We start from the raw sequence: 21,264 nt of genomic DNA, 5'->3' as shown, positions 1-21,264 counted from the left end.
TGGGGTGAAAACAAGAAAGCCAAGGTGCCACAAATATATTACAGATTTGCCTCCCACTGAAAATGAAATATGACTAGAGCCATTATGAGGCTGAGATGTCACTTCTGTTGATGAGCTGCAGGTGTGATCAGTCTAATCTAACGAGCTTCAGGTGTGATCAGTCTAATCTAACGAGCTGCAGGCGTGATGAGTCTAATCTAACGAGCTGCAGGCGTGATGAGTCTAATCTAACGAGCTGCAGGTGTGATCAGTCTGACATAACGAGCTATAGATGTGATAAGTCTAATTAAAGCTAATACACTGTTTTCCTGTGGCCAGGTGAGTCATGAGAAACACTGTGTAAATCACATTGTTTTCCAAGGGAATTGTTGCTTAGTTATTTCCTACTACTGTTGTTAATAATTGGTATTGAATCACAAAATATCTCCTCCTCTTATGTTCCCAATCCTAATTCCTATGGATAATGTAGATGACAGACAAACCAGCCTAATACATATTGGCCTTAGTGACTGTAGTCGTCATTAAAAACGCTGCTGCCATCCTTTTTCCTTTCATTTATTTCCTTTGCCACGGAGGTTATGTTTTTGGTTCCTTCTGTTGGTTTCTGTTCTGTTAATCAGCAGGATTAGAATATCTACAGGCCCACAAGTATTAACATTGTTACATGTGTAGCATGGGCAAAATCAGAACCCATTCATTTTGAGGAAGGTGTTGACTTTGCTTCCAATGAACCCACTTATATGTTTGTATCTAAGTGTATTCAAATGCACAATGTAGCTAGAACAACTCTAGATAAGGTACTAACAGAAGGGCAGACAATAATAATAATAATAATAATAATAATAATGAATTCCTACCCTTAAAACCTGCCTTTCCCCCCTTGATCTTTTTGGAGTGCCCTCTTTCTCTCATAGCAAACCATGCCCTATTATATAACCAGTTTTTGAGCCATACTTAAACTATGACTCAGTATTTTATGGTCACAGATTGATGCAGCGACATTTCATCCCTCTCCCCACTTTATGTTCTCTACTCCAGTTAGGCTATCCCTCTGTCCTGAATATTTTATGACATGATGTCTTCCAGCGGCTGAGCGAAATGCATCAAGGCTGATCTTTCGTTGTGGCTCTGTAATGCCGGCCTTTGCCCTTAAAGTGGGAGGGATTCTGCAAGTGTTTTTATTACTTCTACTTAATACAACCCTTTGAAATATTCCATTTTTTAATAAATCATCACCATGCTCCTGAGGTCTAAAAGTAAGGTCGTTTCTGTACACTTTAATTACCTTGAAAATGATGTCATGTAATATAATATCTGTACTTCAGGAGGGAAAAAAGGATGATACTCCTATATAAATTATACTATATTTAAATCCAGTACAAACAAAGTTCATGTTTTGTCAACCTGAGGGATTAATGTCAGATGTGTTCAATTAAAACAACAAACCTCAATAATAACATGTCAAGCTATACTCGCATTATAGTCTGTATTGTTGTTTCAGAGTTTCCTGATTTTGACCAGTGCTTCCGTACATTCACAATGAACTCAGAGGGGAACTGCAACTCACAGACAAGTCTGAGTATATTATAATATAATAACACAAAGGCTGTCTTCATTCTGTTTTGCCATCTCCTTGAGGAATGTTCAAGCTCACCTCTGAAACCCTTCACAGATACTGCCTTGTCCTGCTTGAGATGTGAATAAGGGCGCAGTCTATCATTGAATCAGAGCCTGTCCAAGTGTCACCCAAGCACTGTCCTTTCAAATCTCAGGATGCTTTTCAACATTCCCTCTTGGTTCTTACCAACAAGTCATCCACTGAGTGAACTGCATCTTACAGTCTGTTTTACATGCTGATGTAAAGTACGTAGGCTTAGACAGTGCTTCTGCACATCAACAACCTTTCAGCTTGATTGCAAGACCCCTGACTCGAGAGCCCATGCTTACCATTTCACTTCATCACATATATTAACTGTCCTAAAGCATCCACATACACTTGTCAAGCATCGAATTGTCCAATTCCAACTGGGCTTGTGAAGCATACAACGGCAGGTTGCTTTAAAGAGACAGTACTTCAGTGTGTATGGTCATGTGACCGTGCAGTCACTGAGGAGAATCTGATTGTGTGCAGAGATACAGTACGGCTCGTTAACAGATACTGGTTTTGCTCCAGGAAGTATATTTCCTCAGGATACATTTTCCCCCGGCCATTATGTTTGACTGCATATCTAAGTCATTTTTAAATTGCCCCTATAAAAATATATTTTAGGATTCACGTTGAATGTCCCATGAATTTGACATGCTCAGGGGATTCTCCCTAGTCAGATACGCCTCAAAGTTGTATGCAGAAATCTGGAAAGAACTTTAATTTCCACCAGAGGAAATTGATTTACCTTCGAATAATCTTGAGAGCTTTCTCAACTCAGCCAGCATTAATTGCAGAGCTCAGAGACCCCAGTTCTGCATATCGAGAGCAGAAACAATTCAGTGCTTTGCCTTTATCGCTTTCAGTCACCCGGCTCCCAAAGCTCAATTCGCTGACGCACGAGCCCTTTCATACTGTATGCTTTGATCCTGTTAATAATTATTTGCTATGCAGCTGAAGAAGGAGGGCAGATTTAAAAAGCACCAGAATGCTTTGCACTGATAGTGGCATCGAAAAAAATGTGGTGTGGGAGTTTCAACATCCCTGTGTTGTCCTTCCCAGACTTCCCTCTGGATAGAAGAAGCTGAAATTGGCCTTGAGGCTTCATCTGAAACTGTCAGCACACGCCAACGGGCAACAGTCCTGCCGTGGTTAAAGAATAGCTGAATTCGAAACCAATGTGGTTTGTTTTTGCCTTCATTCATTCAAAAAATGGCATGTTAGAATGCATCCTTCACTGTCCCCCTCCACTCCATTCATTTCCTCCATTTCTGATCTCTTTTGATGACAAATTCGGAGTGCCTTATCTCACCCCTGCCGATGTTTGCTGTTGGAAAACGTTTTCCTCTTGGACCGGCTCCTTATCTGGAGTGGCCGTGGATGGACTCGGAACAGAACATCCCTACTGGGCTGCTGGCAAGGTCAAAAAAAGGAAAGCATTGACTGGGGGGGCGAAACCGAGCCAAGGAGCTCAACCGTATCCTCACCCTCCTCTCCACTGGGGTTGGAGATAGATTACTATGACATTCTTACATTTCTCCATAGATACTGGAGCTCATACTGGTCTCTTGTTGCCTTCTGGGTTCGTGATTGAAAGCTAAAAGGGCTTCATGCTTCCACTGAGAGTCCACGAGTAAATTAAAAAAATTATTTCATTCAGAAATTGCTTACAATAACGTGTTAAGTATACCAAATAGTTTGAATATCACTCATAGCCCGACATTTGAAGGTGTTTTTCTGTTTTTCTCCATTTACAGTCGGCCTTCCATTGACCACCAAACACCACTGTTTATTTGACTGACAGGACTGTAATGCAGAAGGTCAGTCATCTGAAAAAGTACCTCATTGGTTCGTGGAAGTTGTTAATTTTCAGAAGAGCAGGGTTACATAACTGGAACCCAACAAATCAAGAATCTAGTATGTCAAAAATTACACAAAATAATGACTTGTGCAGAGTTTAACAGACTTATAGCTGGCATCTAAGGCGGAAAAAGGTACGTTAAATGTGTCATTGACCTATATACTAGTAGTTCCCTTTCTTTCTCTTAGTTTATGGGTTATTGAAATCATTGATTGATATCCTACTCTTGTTTCTACTAAATTGTTGTTAAAATAGACTTTTATGACCCACTATATATTTTTTCATTGAAGTTTTTGGTAAATCTGGATGAAAGAATGACTTACTCACTTTTAAAGACACAGCATGTGAAAGTCGTTACAGTGACAAAGCGATGTTATCCCACTTGCAGGTGGGGAAGCTGATAGTTAAGGACAGAGGGATGGATGATGTTATAAGATAAGATAGAACTTTATTGATCCCAATTTGGGTTTATGGTTCCCGGTCAGTCTGAGGTGGGATAATAAAAAGACGGCGGTATGAGATATAAACTCAGAGATGGAAGAGGATGACGAAGCCTGAGATATGCCAACATAAGTGTGAGGTCTGTGATGAAGAACAGCTGTTGGGAGAGGATTCATTGGCATTTTTGTGTGTGTGAAGGCACACATGACAAGCAATATTTATGCAAGGAGTAACGCCTTACATACAAGCACGCAGCTCACAGTTCCAGATGAAAGGCGGTAAACCTTAATGGGCAGGTTGGGCATTCATAATGGTGTCTAACCACAGGCATGTTTCTTGGAAGCCAACTGACATGTGGCCACAGACTGTTTGTAGCAGTTAACTCATGGTAGCTATAAGTCACAGAGGAATCTGAATTCAAACCAGCCCCAATGAAATGGAAATAAATCTGGATTTAAATCCTTTTAATCATTTTAGTATTTTGCCATTGTGTTATAGCTTTGTATTCTATAAAACAGAAAGCAATAAGGGCTATTCAACAACCTCTAAAACACATTCTACATCACCTATAATTGAAAGTTCCATTTGAACAAAAGGTTTGGCTCTATTGTCTTTAAAGCAGTCATTTTATACCACTTTTTAGAGATCTGTGTGTTACAGCTTAAGTATAGAAGTAATCCTTGAGCAAAATACAGTATACACACATGGTGCGATCAGATCAGTAATCTATCTCATGGAGCTATGCTTAATCTGATCCCTGAGATAGAGGAGAATCATCCACCACAAAGGCTTTCTGTGTTATTTGAATCCATCTCCCAGGAAACTTCTGCTTGTATCAGCTATCTGTAATTCATGAGGACATTCAGATGGCTAATTACTAGCAACCTTCTGGCTCGTCATCATCCCATCCCCCTTACTCTACTTGTATCCTTCTGGCTTGCTTCCCATTCCTGACTTTCTTCTTCTTCTTCTTCTTCTTCTTCTTCTTCTTCTTCTTCTTCTTCTTCTTCTTCTTCTTCTTCTTCTTCTTCTTCTTCTTCTTCTTCTTCTTCTTCTTCTCAATTCTCCACACTATCCCTTAGAGATCATCCTTAGAAACCAAGCATTTAGGAAACGACATGGAAGAGTTATTTCTTGGTTTCCTCTCCCTTATTTGTATTGCATATAGTACATGATGAAGTACATGCCATAAAGTGCATATTGTTGATAACTCAATTTTCACGCACATTGAAGCCCCTTATAAAAATGCCTGCAGCCTTTTCATTCTTTACAACCAATGCCCTTGTGGGTCCTTGGACTAATCCCACCCTTAGTGCCCTGTTTTTATTCTGAGTTTGGACCCTGGCCCCCCAGTCTAGAAGACATATGGTCCAGATGTCAGCACAGATGATGGGGCCACAAAGACCCCAACACATCAGCTGCAAACTGCACTGACATCTGCATACAAGGTACCTTTGTTGTCAATAGGAAATGGTCTATTTAAGCTAATTTAGTAGCACTGTGCCATGGAGACTAAACACTGGAAAAAGCTGGTAGCCATCAACTGTCTCCTCGTTGTTAGAAATCCCGCATTACATCTGGGAAGCCTTCAGCGAAAAAGCCTCTGATTAGTTTTGGTTGTTAAACAGTCACTCACAGTGCGCAAGTTATTTAAACAAATGTCTACTAGGTCTAGCAAGAGTGAGTAATGAAGGCAACCCTGGAAACTACGTACGTACTAATTGTGGAAATTCCGATTGGGATTGTTTAAGTTTCGATGTTTAAGAATCGCTCATGATCTGCACGCATGCTAATGACCATTTAAAGATATCAAATACTCTTGAAAATGTTTGAGTTGGCAGGGAATGCAACAGTAACCGCTACCGATCACATTGATATAGACTTCTCTCAAAAATACTAGTAAATAGCTGCTTGAAGCTAATGAAGTTTGGATCAACTGCAGTTTGTTTTCTTGTCGTGAAGTCTATAATGGCGCATTTCCACTGCATCGCGTAGCACGGTTTAAGCGTGCCGTTTTTCTGGCCCTCCAAAATCGTGGTTCTTTCCGGGCCAACAACCGGACTGAATATGCTAAATGCTATATGAGAGAATCGCTGGCAATGCGTGTTTTCTGAATGGAGATCGGCTAAGCTAACGCAGTATATGCTCCGATCGTCCACACTCACAACAACGGCTTGCAGACATAAATAAACCAGCGACTGTATTCGCCATGACACAGGAAGTATGTGGTTTGTACTTGTTTCACTTTTGTCTAGTTTCTGAACAGATATGAGGAGCTGTGAGCTCTGAGTGCTAACAGCTAACGGCTGATGTTGGCTTTGTGGTTCGCATTGAAAATGACGTTACGGCTCCGCCTACACTGCGTTACTATAGTTACTGCCCCAGCTACTAAACTGTAATGGAAACGCAGCATAAAGTGAGCCTGGTCTACCAAGGCCTAACTATACCGTACCAAGGCCTAACTATACCGTACTAAGTACTACCGTACTACTAAGCCGTGCGAGGCCCTGCAGTGGAAATGCGCCATTAGATCCTCACATTGAAGTAAACATAGACGCTGTTTAAATATGTATTGACTATTCAGTAGATGATACTGTATACCACTGGGCATGCTTTCCTTGGTGTGGAATCTAATGAGTTGTCACGCCAGAGCTGCTCCTCTTAGACCAGAGGAATTGATTTGATAATCACTTTTCTTGACCTAGAAATTGAGATTTCTATAAAAATCGTGTGTTAATGACAGGCTTGGAGTAAGTGGGGCATACGCTTTGAAGAGCTGTGCAAGGCTGATGAGGCTGGTGTAATTAAGGCTAGAGCTCTGAAAGGAAATTAGTTAGATTTGAACTAAGAGCGAAAAAAGAGTAATTCACTCAATTATATTTCTGTAATCACATTAGGGAGGCGTGTGGCGCAGTGGATAGCGCCTTGGTGTTGGGATCAGGGGGTCACAGGTTCAAACCCCACTGCAGTCAGCATGTCGTTGTGTCCCTGGGCAAGACACTTCGCCCCAAATTGCTCCTATGGGGATAACCCACAGCATTGAGTATGTAAGTCACTTTGGATAAAAGCGTCTAACAAGTAACATGTAATGTAAGTTACATTTGTTGAAGTTGTCTGAAACTTTGGACTCAGCTGTTGCCCAACCTCCGAGCTGTGAAAATGTCCCAAGGAGATATGAATCGATCAATTTAAGAATGGCAATATGGCTGTGAAGCTGACAATTGAGCGGCCCGACCAAGCAAGGAGGCAGAGGCAGAACGTCCAAAAATATAACCCGGCGTGGGCATTTATTAAAAACATGGGCACAAAGTTCACCGCCTCAATCTGCGGTTCTCCTTTCACCTATCCTGCAGCCACAAGGATCTCACACACACACCCAGCCCTCTCAACAGACAGGGCAACAGAGCCTAAATACACACACTCCAATCATCACAACAAGACACAGGTGAGGGGGGAGGAGACAACACAGGACACCAGGTGCACACAATCATCAGCCACAGACAACCTATACTGTGCAATCACGCCAACAAAGTGCCATATCACCCGGCCTGAACCCGTCAGTCCATAGTGACGAAGCCACCTTCGCCACAATGGCCAAAATCTTCTATTAAATAATATTTATTTCATATCTCTAATCGATTAACAATATTTGTCCCAGTAGAGCAGGGGTTCTCAAAGTGCGGCCCGCGGGCCAATGGCGGCCCTCGGAAATGTTTCTGGCGGCCCGCGATAGTTAATGTGACACGCTGAAATGCATGCGTTATATTTTAATCCTCCATGGTTGTATCTAGTAAGAATTAGAATGGAATTTAAGAATAGTAAAACTGCGCCCCCTGGGTTGTCATTCCTAAATTATGAATGACAGCTTGTGGAAAGTTTGCGAGACTACTGGTTGCATGGCAACTAGGCATCTCGCGAGTTGCGGTGATTGGTTAGTACAATAAAGAAAGGATTTGTTTTGAAATTATTTTAGGATTCCGTTTTTTCTTGGGCGGCCCTCAATCCAATATTGGGTACCTACATTGGCCCTCACTCATCAACACTTTGAGGACCCCTGCAGTAGAGCATGTGTTCCCTGGTTATTTTTATTTTTATAAATCACACCATGAACAATATGTTATTAAATCTTCTCCCAGCCCTTTTTCCCTCACTTCTTATTGGACGGCGCTGTTAAGATGTATCTACTTTATCTCTTCAACAGCCTGAGGATGCAATTGCAGGTGTGAGGAATATAACACACATTGCAACACTGTTACAAAGACAGATACAAATCCAACACTTCTGGGTGTTGTTTTTCATCTCTGCCTCATGTTTACTTAAATAGTCATTGTTTAAGGAGTGGCGATCCCTTCCTCCGTCTACTCTAGACTTACTCGCTTTACAAACCATTAGCTGCTGAAACATCTACTACATTTGCACTAAGCGGACCGGAGGTTGCCTTTGCTCCGCTCCATATCTGTGAGTTGACAGCTGCTCGACTCTTGCCCGGGCTGCAAAATGTATCGCTAAGAGCTATATGAAACCGATAGGTCTCTCTGGGAGTTCAGTCCTACTGGGAGAATTCAGCTCCACCTTATCCTCTCTTTTGACTCTCTTTCTGTTCACCATGAAGAGTGCTTCATGGGCTCGTATGATGTGGCTGTTGAGGTGAGATGGTCACACTTGGGGACTGAGCACAATGAGTGTTGCCAAAGACAGGCCAGGTTTATTTATTTCCTGTCACTTCTCTTTTTTTACTTTCCCCTCTCTTCTTTAAGTGTAAGAAGCCAAGTTGATTAGATTCCTCCCGTACGTGACCTAGCTTTTTCCTCCTTTCCTTTCCTCTGTCTCTGTTCTGTGATGTTATGCCTCCCTCATCATCAACCAGTCATATTTGTTCCCTTCCTCCCTCCCCACTTACGTAGTGCTCCAGCTCTCCCTCCCTCCCTCCCTCCCTCCCTCCCTGTCTCTCATTCATGCACCGGCTCCATATCGACTACATTAGTCATGTGGCTCTCTTCTCCCATTCGCCTCCTTGGCCACAGATCGGATACGCTGCTGCCGCTGCTTTTGTGAGTAGTAAGCCACGTTTCTTTTTGTTTACTTTGGTTTTCTGCGCTCCGACAACTGTTGCCGTCTCTTCATTATGATAGGATCTGAGACACAGATGGACAGGATGATCACACAGGACTTAAGAGATTCACAGAAAAACGGTTGTGAGATTAGATGAAGGGAAGGCAGGGAGAAGCGGAGGAGAGGGAGCCTAGGCAATGCATCATTATTATTATCTCCTGTCTCCAGTGTCAAGTGTGCAGCGCTGAAGGGACACCCTCTAATGAGGCGCATGTTAATGAAACCTCTCTATAGACCGAGGAGCTGCAGCTTCTTAGTCACCGTGCGTTGTGAGGGGAAAACAATGCCTGTGTCACCACTCAACAATGCTTGTGTGTGTGCTTACTCTCACTCTACTTTGTGTCTGTTCATGCGACTTAACCTATTGGAGACAAAGACGGATGTTTATGTTTTGTCTTCCAGTTAATTTGCTTTCTTTTATGCAATATTGTAGCAGCCCGTGATTCTTTTTCTCTTCCTTGTGAATATTGAATGTGTGGTGGAAGCAGCTTTCTCAGCTTAGCTACATGTTCAAAGGAGAAGTATCTGCTCACAGGAACAGTGTCTGCACCATGACTCTCCTCTCTGCTTTTTCAACACAATCCTTTTTACTATCTGCATAACAAAATCGAGCCATAACCAAATATTTTTGTATACAGCATTTTAGTGATGGAACCTCAGAGTGAAAGAGAGACTAATGCACACTGAGGGGAATGATTGCTCGGAAACACCTTTTCTCATTTGATCAACTGTGATGGAAGAAAGTACACACCCAGCAGTGTTTGTGTACTGTCAAGTTAATGCAACTTGATGTGAGGCTTATCTGTGACTATTTTTGCTCAAAGTACATTGGATAATCCCACCCCTCCTCCAACACATTTCTTTCTAATCAGCTCTGAGCAGGAAGACACAATACACACGTCTGCGTGCTAGCTAATGCTTTTAGACATGATGTGTTTTCAGTTCTTGTTATCAATTCAGCCCCTCTTTATTTCACTGCAGGACGGACATTTTGAGTCAATAGACTCTTCATTTTAATCCATTCACGTGTCACTGGCCAAGTGTGATCAAACCGGAAGTCATTCAGCTGACTTGCAAAGGATTAAGCATGGTGTTAAAGTGATATGTTGAAGTAGAAACTCTAGGCCAGAGCTTCAGGGTTATTGTGATTATTCCCGTAGCTCCTTACCTGAAGGAGAAACAAGAAATAAATGATCCTTACAAATGTCATATGACGACAAAAACATTAAAGGTTTTGGATTGAGACCGATACCTGAAGCTGTGGGAGCTGGCCTCATGTGACCTCTTTACCATTTTGCCTTTGGCCACATCTTTAAGCTGGTGATTCCTTTATTCCCTTATGGGGGGAAATATTAATCATCCGGAAACAAAAGCATTCGAAAACCATCCTCTGCCAACTCTGGAGAAACTCTGTATGCCAATGAAAAGCAGTCCTTAAAACCCTAAACCACAGTTTCAAATTATTCAGAAATACCTCCATGATTAATCCTAACAATCTACTGTTACGAGTATACAACAATGACATTGTGAAAATGTTTCTGACTAGGCTATTTCAGATGTTCCCTCTGTAGCTGACCTGTCCGTGTGAATTGCCTCAAATACTGTACCTCCATTAGACTCCTTTGTTTACTTCTATAACATAGTGACATCACTATGTACCACTCACGCTTCCATTGACTAGCACTCCAGCACATTGTACGTTATAGAATAAGGGGACATATATCTCTAAGCAGTTGACCAATCACAACAGAGCCGGTCAGCTAACCAATCAGAGCAGACTGGGCTCTGGTTTCAGACAGAGGGTGAAAAGAGGTGCTGCAGCACAGACAGTGTGAGATAAATTATAAGTAGAGGCACAACATACAAATAGGAACCTGGAAATGGGCATAATACTGTAGGGCCCCTTTAATAAAAGTTACTTTCGAAGTTGTCAGAGTGGAGCCTCTCTCCCCATCAGCAGTGACAAGCCTGTTTCTGAGAATGCCGAATATTTGGGATATTGGATTTTGGTGGTTGTTATGGCGACAAAAAGACTGTAGAGCAGAATGACAGGAAGCTATAATAAGATGAGGACCGAGCATAACAGCCATTCTGAAGACTGGGAGGGACCGTGCATGCATATTCACGAAGCTGTCTTTAGGACTGATCTGAGTTCAGTGTCAGTCACAGCCGGTGGTGACACTGTCCTTCTCTGAGTGGCGTCGACTTTGCTGTATGCTCAGTTTTAAGTGATGATTTGCCTGTGGTCTTCCACTGAACCCTGCTGTTGTGTAAAAGCTTCCTGTTTGTCTCTGTACTCAAGCACAGTCTTGAACTATATCCAACACGCCATAGTTAGGAAAAACACAGGTCTTACATCTTAAGACTTACATTTATTGCAGAATGACGGGTAAAACTGAGAGAAAATAACATTTTGTAACCTAAAGTTCAGTGATGCTTTTTGAATCTCTTCTTAACAACATTCATGTGTTTTGGATCCTTCAGTATTCTGAAATTGCATAAAAAAATACAGGGATGTTGCAGTTAGCATGATGTGGTGTTGATACCGTTAATAGAGTAACCTGCAAACAACACATGCAATCATTGTCTAGCTCAGTGGATGTGGTCACCTGAACTGTTGGTGTTGGCGAAGTCGATAGGGACTTGGCTTGGCAACTGCAAGACCAAGTGCTACCGAGGTGTCCCTGAGCAAGGCACCGTTACCTACACTGCTCCCCGGACACCGTTCAAAATGGCAGCACACTGCTCCTAACACTAGGATGGGTCAAATGCAGAGAAACAATTTCCCCACAAGGGATTAGATGGAGTCATTATACTTTAATCCCAATTTCAAAAACATGTTACGCACAATTAAGGTTACATTACTTTATCAAAGTATCGGTCGCTGTGTTTGTGTTTCTGGCTAGTTTTCTTTTTGACCTTTACCTGTTTGAGTGTTATCAGCTCGGCCTCTCCGCAGCCAGTGGTAATGAGTGAGTCAGCAATTTATTCTCACAGAATCTGGCCTTGGATTTAGGGAAGGTCAAGGTGATCTGGGAGTTAGGTGAAACTATTTATAAAACTGAAAGATGATAACCAATAAGTGCTAATTATGATCATACCGTGTCAAAGAAATACCATCATTATAATTTGAAGATGTACAGGACCGTATGCCACAGTCATTTAGCGAAAAATAAAGTACATTTGATTTCAGGCAGGAAACTGTTCAGTATCCATATCATCAGTTTTAGACTGCACTTTAATAGACCGTTTGTCTTAAAGGTGGGGTAGGGAAGTTTCAGAAACCGGCTCGAGTGCACTACAATTTGAAAGTACACAGCCGAAAAGAATCCGCCCCTTCCTTCAGACTTCCTTACAGAGCACCTCCTCCAACACACATGAACGCGCAATGCACGCCCAATGACGGCACGCCCAATGACGGCACGCCCAATGAGGGCACGAGATACATTTGTGCGTGCACGAGATGGAAGGCTGACAGACAGGGTGGCAATTGGTTGTACTTTTTACAGTACCACGGCTTCCACAGATGACATTTTTTGTATGGATTTTTTGTCAAAGCACTTCAGATATTCATTGCTATCGGGATGTTAAGAGCATTCCATGGAATATAACACAAAGTGTATCTCGAGCCTTACCTACCCCACCTTTAAGTACCTATCTCTGATGCTTTAATCGGTATTTAGAATCAAAATCACAATACATTATTTAGTTGCTGTCCAGAAAAAAACGGATTATTGCTTGAACACCACAAATATTAAACATGACTTACAGAAAACATCCAAGGAAGTAAACTGAACATTTCTGTTCACGCCACCCAGTAATGCTTTGTTATAAAAGAACACAGACAGTCAATTAAAAGCCTGTTTACCGCCGTGTGCCAGTGGGGAACACAAACTGTTATTAAGGTGGCCGCGCAGCAACACTCACTCATGCTGTCCCAGTAAGTGCACCTCTCGGAGGGGAAACACCAATGGCGTGCGGGGGGGGGTGAGTCCTGAGGAAGGGAATTCACAGGTAGCAGATGGACCGCTGGAAGCAGCTGTTGTTTACCAGGTAGGAGGGAGGGATGGTGGTCAATTAAGTTCACATAGGCAGGCACATGTGTGCAGTGGCACCTGCAAACAGCACACTTTAATTGAAGGTCTTCTGGCAGTGTTGGGCTGATACTGAGGATGCTGCCACAACAGAGTGGTGACTAACTAAGGGTTAATTATCCTGTGTGTATGACTGCAGGGCAACTAGTGTCAATGATGTCAATGTAGGCACAGGAAATAAACAACCTGTATTCAGTATTTTGGTCTTCTGTTGTACGTCCACTGAGCCAGTTATTCACAAACTGCTCCATATGATCTGGTCAGGTCACCTGGAGTGGGTTTTGTTGGACTGCTCGCAGGTTTGTAAAGCTGTTGGCGTGTGTGGGATGGAGCCATTTATTCATGAAGCCAAGTGATGATCGACGATGAAATTATTTAAACATTACCAGGGTAAAGGGTGTCTGATCCTGCTGCTAAGCTTCACCTTTAGAACACATATTCCTGTCCCCAGAAAAAGGGTCCTAACTGCATCACACCTATTGATGTTGCTTTTCATGGCGCTTATCACCCAACTGTTAGCAGGACACATATTCAGGGTCAACACTCATCACATAGGAGGGTGAACCTTTTACAGGGACATTTTAACCAAACTTTATTTTTCCATCTGTCATTTCTGACCATTATGATTTTGTTTTATGTCATATGGTGACACCACTAGAAGAAATAACATTAGAGCAGGCACTAGGAAATATAAGATGATCACTCCTTATGTAAATTTACCATTTTAACGATATTTCCTGAAACATTGTTGCATTTCTAACTTTTTTTTTTCCCAAGTTGTTTTTGTTGTGTACTCAACTCATTCCATTACCTGTATCTCAACCATTAAGTTGTTTAGAAGAATGAACTGATCACCAATATAAATGATGGCCAGAGCTACACAAATTAGATAACAAAAAAATAATAATAATCTTCAGACCTCGAAGTCATCAAGGCGCTTTACAAGTACACATTACACACATATCATACATGTAACGGTCATGTGCTGTGGACAGTACCCACAGGAGCAAATTTGGGCGAAGTGTCTTGCCCAAGGACAGGTTTCAGTGGTCTGATGATTAACGCACAGTCCACTGCGCCACTCCGTCCCTTAACAAAAAGAAAAGCTATCTCTATTTCCCCCTAACTAATAGGCATACTGCCATTTAGCAGGATAAACTGTTTTCTGTGCCGGAGAGTTGCCCAGAAATGTTCATTAAAAGTCATTAAAACAGTGGAGGTTGGATCACTGCTCTGCATATAGAGGAAGGTTGCATAAGAGACTGACAGGATCATCACATGAAGCTATTCCAATGTAATCGTAAGAGTTTATGTATTCACACTAAATGAACTGGTATGGGCATACTACTGAACCCCTGAGTCTGCATGTGAGTTGTCCCTCATGCACACATAGACAAAAACCGAGCAACAAAACAAATTTAAAAAACACACTGATACCAAGTTAGTCAGAATGATCCTCAGTAAGCCATTTTCAAAGCCCCACACTCGAGCGGTTTGAAACCAAATTGTATTTTTCTTATCACAGTTTTATCGCTGCCGAACCTCCAAGAATTGTCTCTAGATATCCCGTTTTGAAAGGTAATGTTGCTCTTTATAAAGCAAATAAATATGCTCCTAAAAAAGAGCATGCCTCTTGAGAAGACTGGCTATTTGTATCCATCAACAAGATGCTTTGTCCTCGGATGAATTAATGCAAAACATTCTTTTTTAGATCTGACACGGGGGGGTGGGTTGTTTTTACTTTACTTTCTGAAGTTTCCCTTGGTTGCATAGCAACACTCATAGGGCCACCTATTATGTCTCCAAATATACATCAAACAGATCTTAATAGAGCAAAAGTAGGACAGGAGTGAGCTTAGCAGTTTCCATGCATTGACAGAAAATATGTCCTCCCTTCACAGGCGGCAATAAATCCACCAACTGGATTAGAAGAACTGTCGCTGTCCAGTTTATTTTCAGCTCACAGGACATGATGGATGTTTGCATGCCACTCAACAGAGAGGAACATTGTGAATGACAGTGACCACACAACGGTGTCTTCTGAAGAACACTTAGGGCACCTACTTCCGTGGCAGTGCCTTAATGTGGTCTCTTGTACTTTAGTAGACATTTTCTTTAGATGCTTGTGGGGAGAATATACGTCTCAGCTGCTTCTATAGTGATTTTGTCACACACTAAATATGTGAAGTGTACGTGCAGTAGCATGCGAATAATTCTGAACATTTCAAGTTATTTGAAATCAAACCGTCTCCAACAACACCAAGTGAAGATTTGTGAGGTTGTAGCGGGAACAATGTCATCTATAAATGTATTTATCTTTTAGTAACATGAGTAATTATTACAGTAGCTGTTGTTGACTGCTGCTTGTGAGTGTAGGAACATGAATAATTCACATAAATAAACTATATTTGATTCCCACTGGAAACTTTTAGGCACTTAATGTTTTGTTGTATATCAAGAAATATCCTATGAAGAGTGTGAGCAGCACTGTTCCTCAGGCCCACTCGCATCAGGCAAACTAACAACATGCTCTTTCTTCTTCTCTCCCTCCTTCTCTGTTTCACCCTCCCTCTTCTCTCTCTTGGATATCGTCCTCTCTCTGTCTGTCCCCCTCCGTTTCTTTTCCTCTGTCGTCTGCAGGATCCAGCAGTAGCTGCTCTCCCCGTCAGCAGCTGGGACTCCATGGCTGCCGCTTGATTCCCTGCACTGTGAGTTCCCTTGTGTCTGTTCGTCCAGCTGTGTTGGGTATAGGGATGGGAATTTGAAAGCAAATGTATATTCCAATATTCGACCCCCCAAAAAACGGGTAATCGGTTAACCGAAATGTACATGTCCTATAAAAAAAAAAATGGGGTAAAAAAAAAAAAAATTATTATTATTGTTTCAATAATTTTTGGAAATAAATACATACATGTTCGAATAAGTGTAGAAACCAAGTCTAATTTGTCAAATGTATTGAACTGGTGATCACAGTTTGACAGCTATAGGCCTACAGCTTTCATGTGTGGAGGCGATTCACAATCAGGCCAGCTGTAGAGAAGACCCTCTCAGCTGGAACGGAGGTTGCGGGTATAGCAAAGTATAGCATGTATATATAAGTTTAATTTGGCATAGTTTGCACTCAACACCGCACTCACTAACCCGGTCGAAATATTTGCACATATTACTCCTTTTTGACTCCATGTCTGTTGTGTAGGACTCACCTTGGAGTGTAAATAATTACCGGACTATGACTGGTAAAATATGTTGAATACCGGCAAAACTAAATCTCTCCAGTCAAAATGTCTATGTACTTTGCCGCCACACACGGTTGCCAAGCAGCGCTTATTGTTGTTTAGGCAGGCCACTCATGTGTCGCGAGTGTTGACAGGGGGCGGGGGAGCACGCTCATGAACTGTTAGCGCCGGAACCTCGCAACGGCTGCGGAGCGCATTTGCGCCGCATTTGGGCCTAAGATGAGGTTTGAGTCTGCGTGATCTACGTGTAGGGAGGGGCAGCAGCCATATCATTGGCTAGAACTAGCTAGATCTGATGGATTTGATAAATGCGAGTGAAGTATAACCAGACACGAGAGAGAGAGATCAGCACCTGCAGCTCTGCCCACTGTGAGGGACCGGTGAGCGGAGCAAAACACACCTTTTAGACGTCACCTAACACATTTAGCTATGGCACTGTCGTATACATTGAATTATTCAATTTGATAATATGTAATCAACTTAGGCATCCCTCCTTCCCTCCCAAAAAAAATAAATAATACAAATATTATTAACACATATTCGAATACCTGAATAATTTCGAATATTCGATGAATCGTTCCCATCCCTAGTTGTGTATGTCCTCAAACCCTTCTTTTGGTTCTTTTTGTCAGACTTTCCAACCTGCAACACTTGGATGTATCCAGGGCCGGCCCTGACCAATTTGCCGCCCTAGGCAAGATTTTAGCCCCCCCAAAATGCAGACACTCACTATGATTCACACGTGCATGGTTGTGGCATGACCACAAAAACAAAGATATTGACACAAGATGTGTGCAACTGTATTTAGTTTCCTATCCATTTGAACATGATTTAAGTGGGGGGGGGGGGGGGGGGGGGCTCCTCTAGGGGGGTCCGGGGGCATTCACCCCCGGGAAGACTTATTTTTATATTGAAGTTAAAAGCATCAATCTGGTGCACTTTGAGAGCAACATTAGGAGATCTATGGATACATCTCTCAACACCCATATGAAACAGAACTGTAAGCAGATTTTCTTTTTCTTTATGGATATTTCACAAATCACTCCCCTTTCAAACTGTATTCTTGTTTATTAATAACAACTTTTTTGTACTGTCAGTATCTTATACCTGTTTTTCACCTGTTCTCTTATTTTTTTATAACTATAATGATCATATAAAGGTGTGCCTTTACCTCACTGAGCTGAGGTTATCAGAGCCTCTCAGTCTTTCAGGAGAGAGCTCTCTAAAGCTCTCCCCCTCGCGGCCGCTTACACAGTACATTTAAATGTTAATAAAAGCACACAGAAGCTGTGTACGTTTTTTGGGAGTTTGATTTATTTTAAATGAATACAAATACAAAATTAAAACCTATAATTGCACACTAAAACCATTATTTCAAAAAAAGAACAATTTCACATAAACCTTTGGTTTTTACTGGGACTGGGGCAGTTCAACTTGATTTTGGGGGGGGGGGGGTGTGCCATAGTTTATGGGTGCTGTACGCAATATAGGCTTAGTTCTGTTAGTATAAGATAATAAGATGTACTTTGTTGATCCAAAATCGGGAAATTGTGTTGTTATGAAATAAAAAAATATATATATTTTTTTTATTTCTAACTTCTTTTTTTTTTCAATTTTCGGCGCCCCCTATGGGTTGATGCGGCCTTAGCATTCGCCTATACTGCCTATGCCGAGGGCCGGCCCTGGATGTATCCTCTAAAGCCGCTGCTGCTTGGTGCCTTTTATGCATGCCATTGATTTGAATTGTGAAGATACACTTTGTATGACTCTACATGTTGATGCAAAGAGAGAAGCGTCGCTCCCTGTGGACCAGAGTCATGCTGCGTTCGGTCTCTCCTGCTGTGCTTCAGCTTATTCTGCTGATTCCACATTAGTATGGCAACACTAGCAAAACAAACACTGTATGCAAGAAGCCAGCGTTCCCAACGTAATGACTGACAGGCTGTGATATCCATTACAAGCACTGCATTTTTCCTATTAGTGATTTCAAAACAACTTACCCCATCCATATTTCATATAATAATTGTGGAACAGCTGCAGTGGTTTTAATGGATTCTTAATGTCCTGAATAGCTAGATGGAGAGAGGAGAAGATTGGATATTAGATTATGATATTATGTCTGTATTTAACTTCTGTGTCCTCACACAGAGTGCTTATAACGGCCATTTTTGGATTTATCTTTGACAGAGAAATTAAGCTTAAAGGGGACCTATCATGCAAAATGCACCTTTGTACGTCTTTTATACATGCATATGTGTCCCCGGTGTGTCTGGGAACTCACCAAGTGTCAGAAACCCTCTCTCTTTTCCTCCATACCCAAATCTCTAAAAACGGGGCTTTAACGGATCTGATACAGACTGATCCAGATTTGAAAATAGTCTGATGTCAGTGACGAGGAGCTCCGCCTATATGGCCAACTCTCCACCAATCAGGGGAATGAGAGGTTGCCGTGGCATGGTAACAGCATGGTAACATGACGCTTGTGCCACGCCCCCCTCCTTTGCAGGGGGGCGTGGTCAGCTGCAGTGCATGCAAAGACAGGGTGGAGGAGAGCAAAATAGAGCGAAATGAGGCATGGCCAAAATGCATGATCTGTTTGGTATTTTGAAAAAGAAAACGTATAAATATACCTTTTTATATCGGTATGGCCCTACAATATATTATTCAAATATAGCATGATAGGTCTCCTTTAAATGTTGTCAGAAGCCTTTACTGTTTAGTGGAAGCAATGTTTTGGTTCAATGCACACTTAAGGTCAGAGGTTAATGTCAACAATGTCAGTGAGAAATTGATATCGTTCCTCACAAATATATATACAAGTGCAGCATTTAACATATATTTAATTTATGATAATAATAATAATAATAATACACTTCATTTATAAAACACCTTTCAAAACATATGCACAAAGTGATTTCACATAAAACAGAACACCGTTAAAAACACATGAAGATAAATAATTAGATGAACTAAACCACAGCATCAAATCAAGTAAAACAAATAAAAAACAAGAATAAAATCACGTAATAGCAATTCTAAAAAAGTGGCTTAAAAGAGCTGACAGATTGTGCAGCCTGCTCTCCTCGGGCCGGTCGTTCCAAAGTCCAGGACCTCTGACAGAAACGGGTCTTTCTCCTTTGTACCTGGGAACGACCAGCAGCGATGCCTCTGAGGATCTCACGGTGCAGGATAGGGCAGTAAAAGGTCGGATAAAGAACTCGGGGCCAGGCCTATCAAGGCATTATTATTTAGCAATAACATTTTAAAGCAACAGGTGGCCTGTGTAAGGTGGCAATGATCAGTGCGATGTGATCAGTTTTCCTAGCCCGAGTTAAAGTCCTTGTCGTGTTGGATGAGCTGGAAAACTATGTTAAACCCAATGTGTTTCCCACTGAGGCCAATCACTTCCACATAGGTATTGCATTTGTTGTCAATATGACCATTTTAATTACTGCAGCTTTATAACATTGCCATGCACATATGACCTCTCTAATGACCTCTGTGTCCTCGTCTCAGTGCCAGCTGGGCAGAAAGCAGCCATCTGTGTTGTTGTGTCTCAGCAGGTTGGTGTGTGTGTGTGTGTGTGTGTGTGTGTGTGTGTGTGTGTGTGTGTGTGTGTGTGGTGTGTGTGTGTGTGTGTGTGTGTGTGTGTGTGTGTGTGTGTGTGTGTGTGTGTGTGTGTGTGTGTGTGTGTGTGTGTGTGTGTGTGTGTGTGTGTGTGTGTGTGTGTGTGTGTGTGTGTGTGTGTGTGTGTGTGTGTGTGTGTGTGTGTGTGTGTGTGTGTGTGTGTGTGTGTGTGTGTGTGTGTGTGTGTGTGTGTGTGTGTGTGTGTGTGTGTGTGTGATAACAACAACAGGTACTTGATGTGCTGCACTTGACCTTTCACAATGAACATCAGTACAGCTACTTTCTCTTTGGTTGTTGTGTCTGTTACTTTAGCTTGTTCTTGAAGCCTTGAAGGCGCACAAACACATTAAATTAGAAGTGTATTGGAAGATAATAATGTGCAGTTATTTAGGACCTTATTAGTTGTACGGATGGAATTACATTTAAGGATGTAAGTGTGTAAAGTCCATATTGTGTTAGATTGACAAGTTTTATTTAAAATAATTATTCAGCCTCATTGGAGATTATGATGATTGCACGTGTCCATTATTATTTCATCTCGTGTAAAAGAATACATGCAGTCAGCAGAACTCACTGGCTGCCAGCGAAACTCCCCCTCACAACTAGGAAGTGTGTGAAATCCTATTTTTGTAAATGTTTCTTTTTAATGAGGCTCGTTTTCACACACGCATGCACACACGGACATGGTTTCAGGCTGGTTTGAGAAACAGAGGAGGATAGCAGCTTGTCACGCAAAGGCAGAGGTGACATTCGCTACAAAGCATATGTTCGCTCTTTCGTTCAAAGCGTTTGACCGGCAGGCCGCTTCTTGACTTCGCCCATGGAGCGTTTCACCTGGAAGTGTGAGTCGTGGAGGATGGCATTAGCTCTCTCCCACTGCCTCCGCTTCCTCTGCTCTCCATTAGTTTCGGCTGCTGCCGCTGGTTTGTTTTGCACTTGGCAGTTAAGAGCAGGGAGGTGTTGTGTTCAATGTAATTGGATGATGTGGTACTGCTCTCCAAGCTGTTGATGCCAGCAGCGGCCCAACACATCTAATCATCTTCCTCAAAGCCTCTGAGAGGAATCACTGCTCCCATTGCAAAACATGTGGAAACTGTCTTTCTGTCCAAAACTAGCTTCTAGAAAATACTGCAAATACAGGTGGACTGGTCAGGGATTTGTCGTCGTTTTTGTTTACTATTATGATTTTGTTTATAGCTACCTGCCATCCCATTAAAAAAAATTGTTTTTCATGATGTATCTCAGGTC

General features: G+C 42.0%; 1 protein-coding gene across 5 annotated transcripts in view; it reads left to right on the top strand.

Annotated features, from left to right (window-relative positions):
* Positions 1-21,264, top strand: part of peak1 (pseudopodium-enriched atypical kinase 1) — a 114,817-nt gene that overhangs the window by 42,551 nt on the left and 51,002 nt on the right. For 3 of the 5 annotated variants that reach the window (XM_034084498.1, XM_034084499.1, XM_034084500.1), the window contains one exon: positions 15,794-15,861. The exons of 1 other annotated variant lie outside the window; for it this stretch is intronic. The gene's annotated coding sequence lies outside the window, so the exon portion shown is untranslated. Of the gene's footprint in view, positions 1-8,915; positions 8,999-15,793; positions 15,862-21,264 lie in introns of those variants that run through there. One more of the 5 variants, XM_034084501.1, reaches the window with a different exon arrangement.

The sequence above is a fragment of the Pseudochaenichthys georgianus genome, chromosome 6 (genome assembly GCF_902827115.2).
Source record: "Pseudochaenichthys georgianus chromosome 6, fPseGeo1.2, whole genome shotgun sequence".
NCBI lineage: Eukaryota > Metazoa > Chordata > Actinopteri > Perciformes > Channichthyidae > Pseudochaenichthys > Pseudochaenichthys georgianus.
This window is presented reverse-complemented; position numbering and strand designations above follow the sequence as displayed.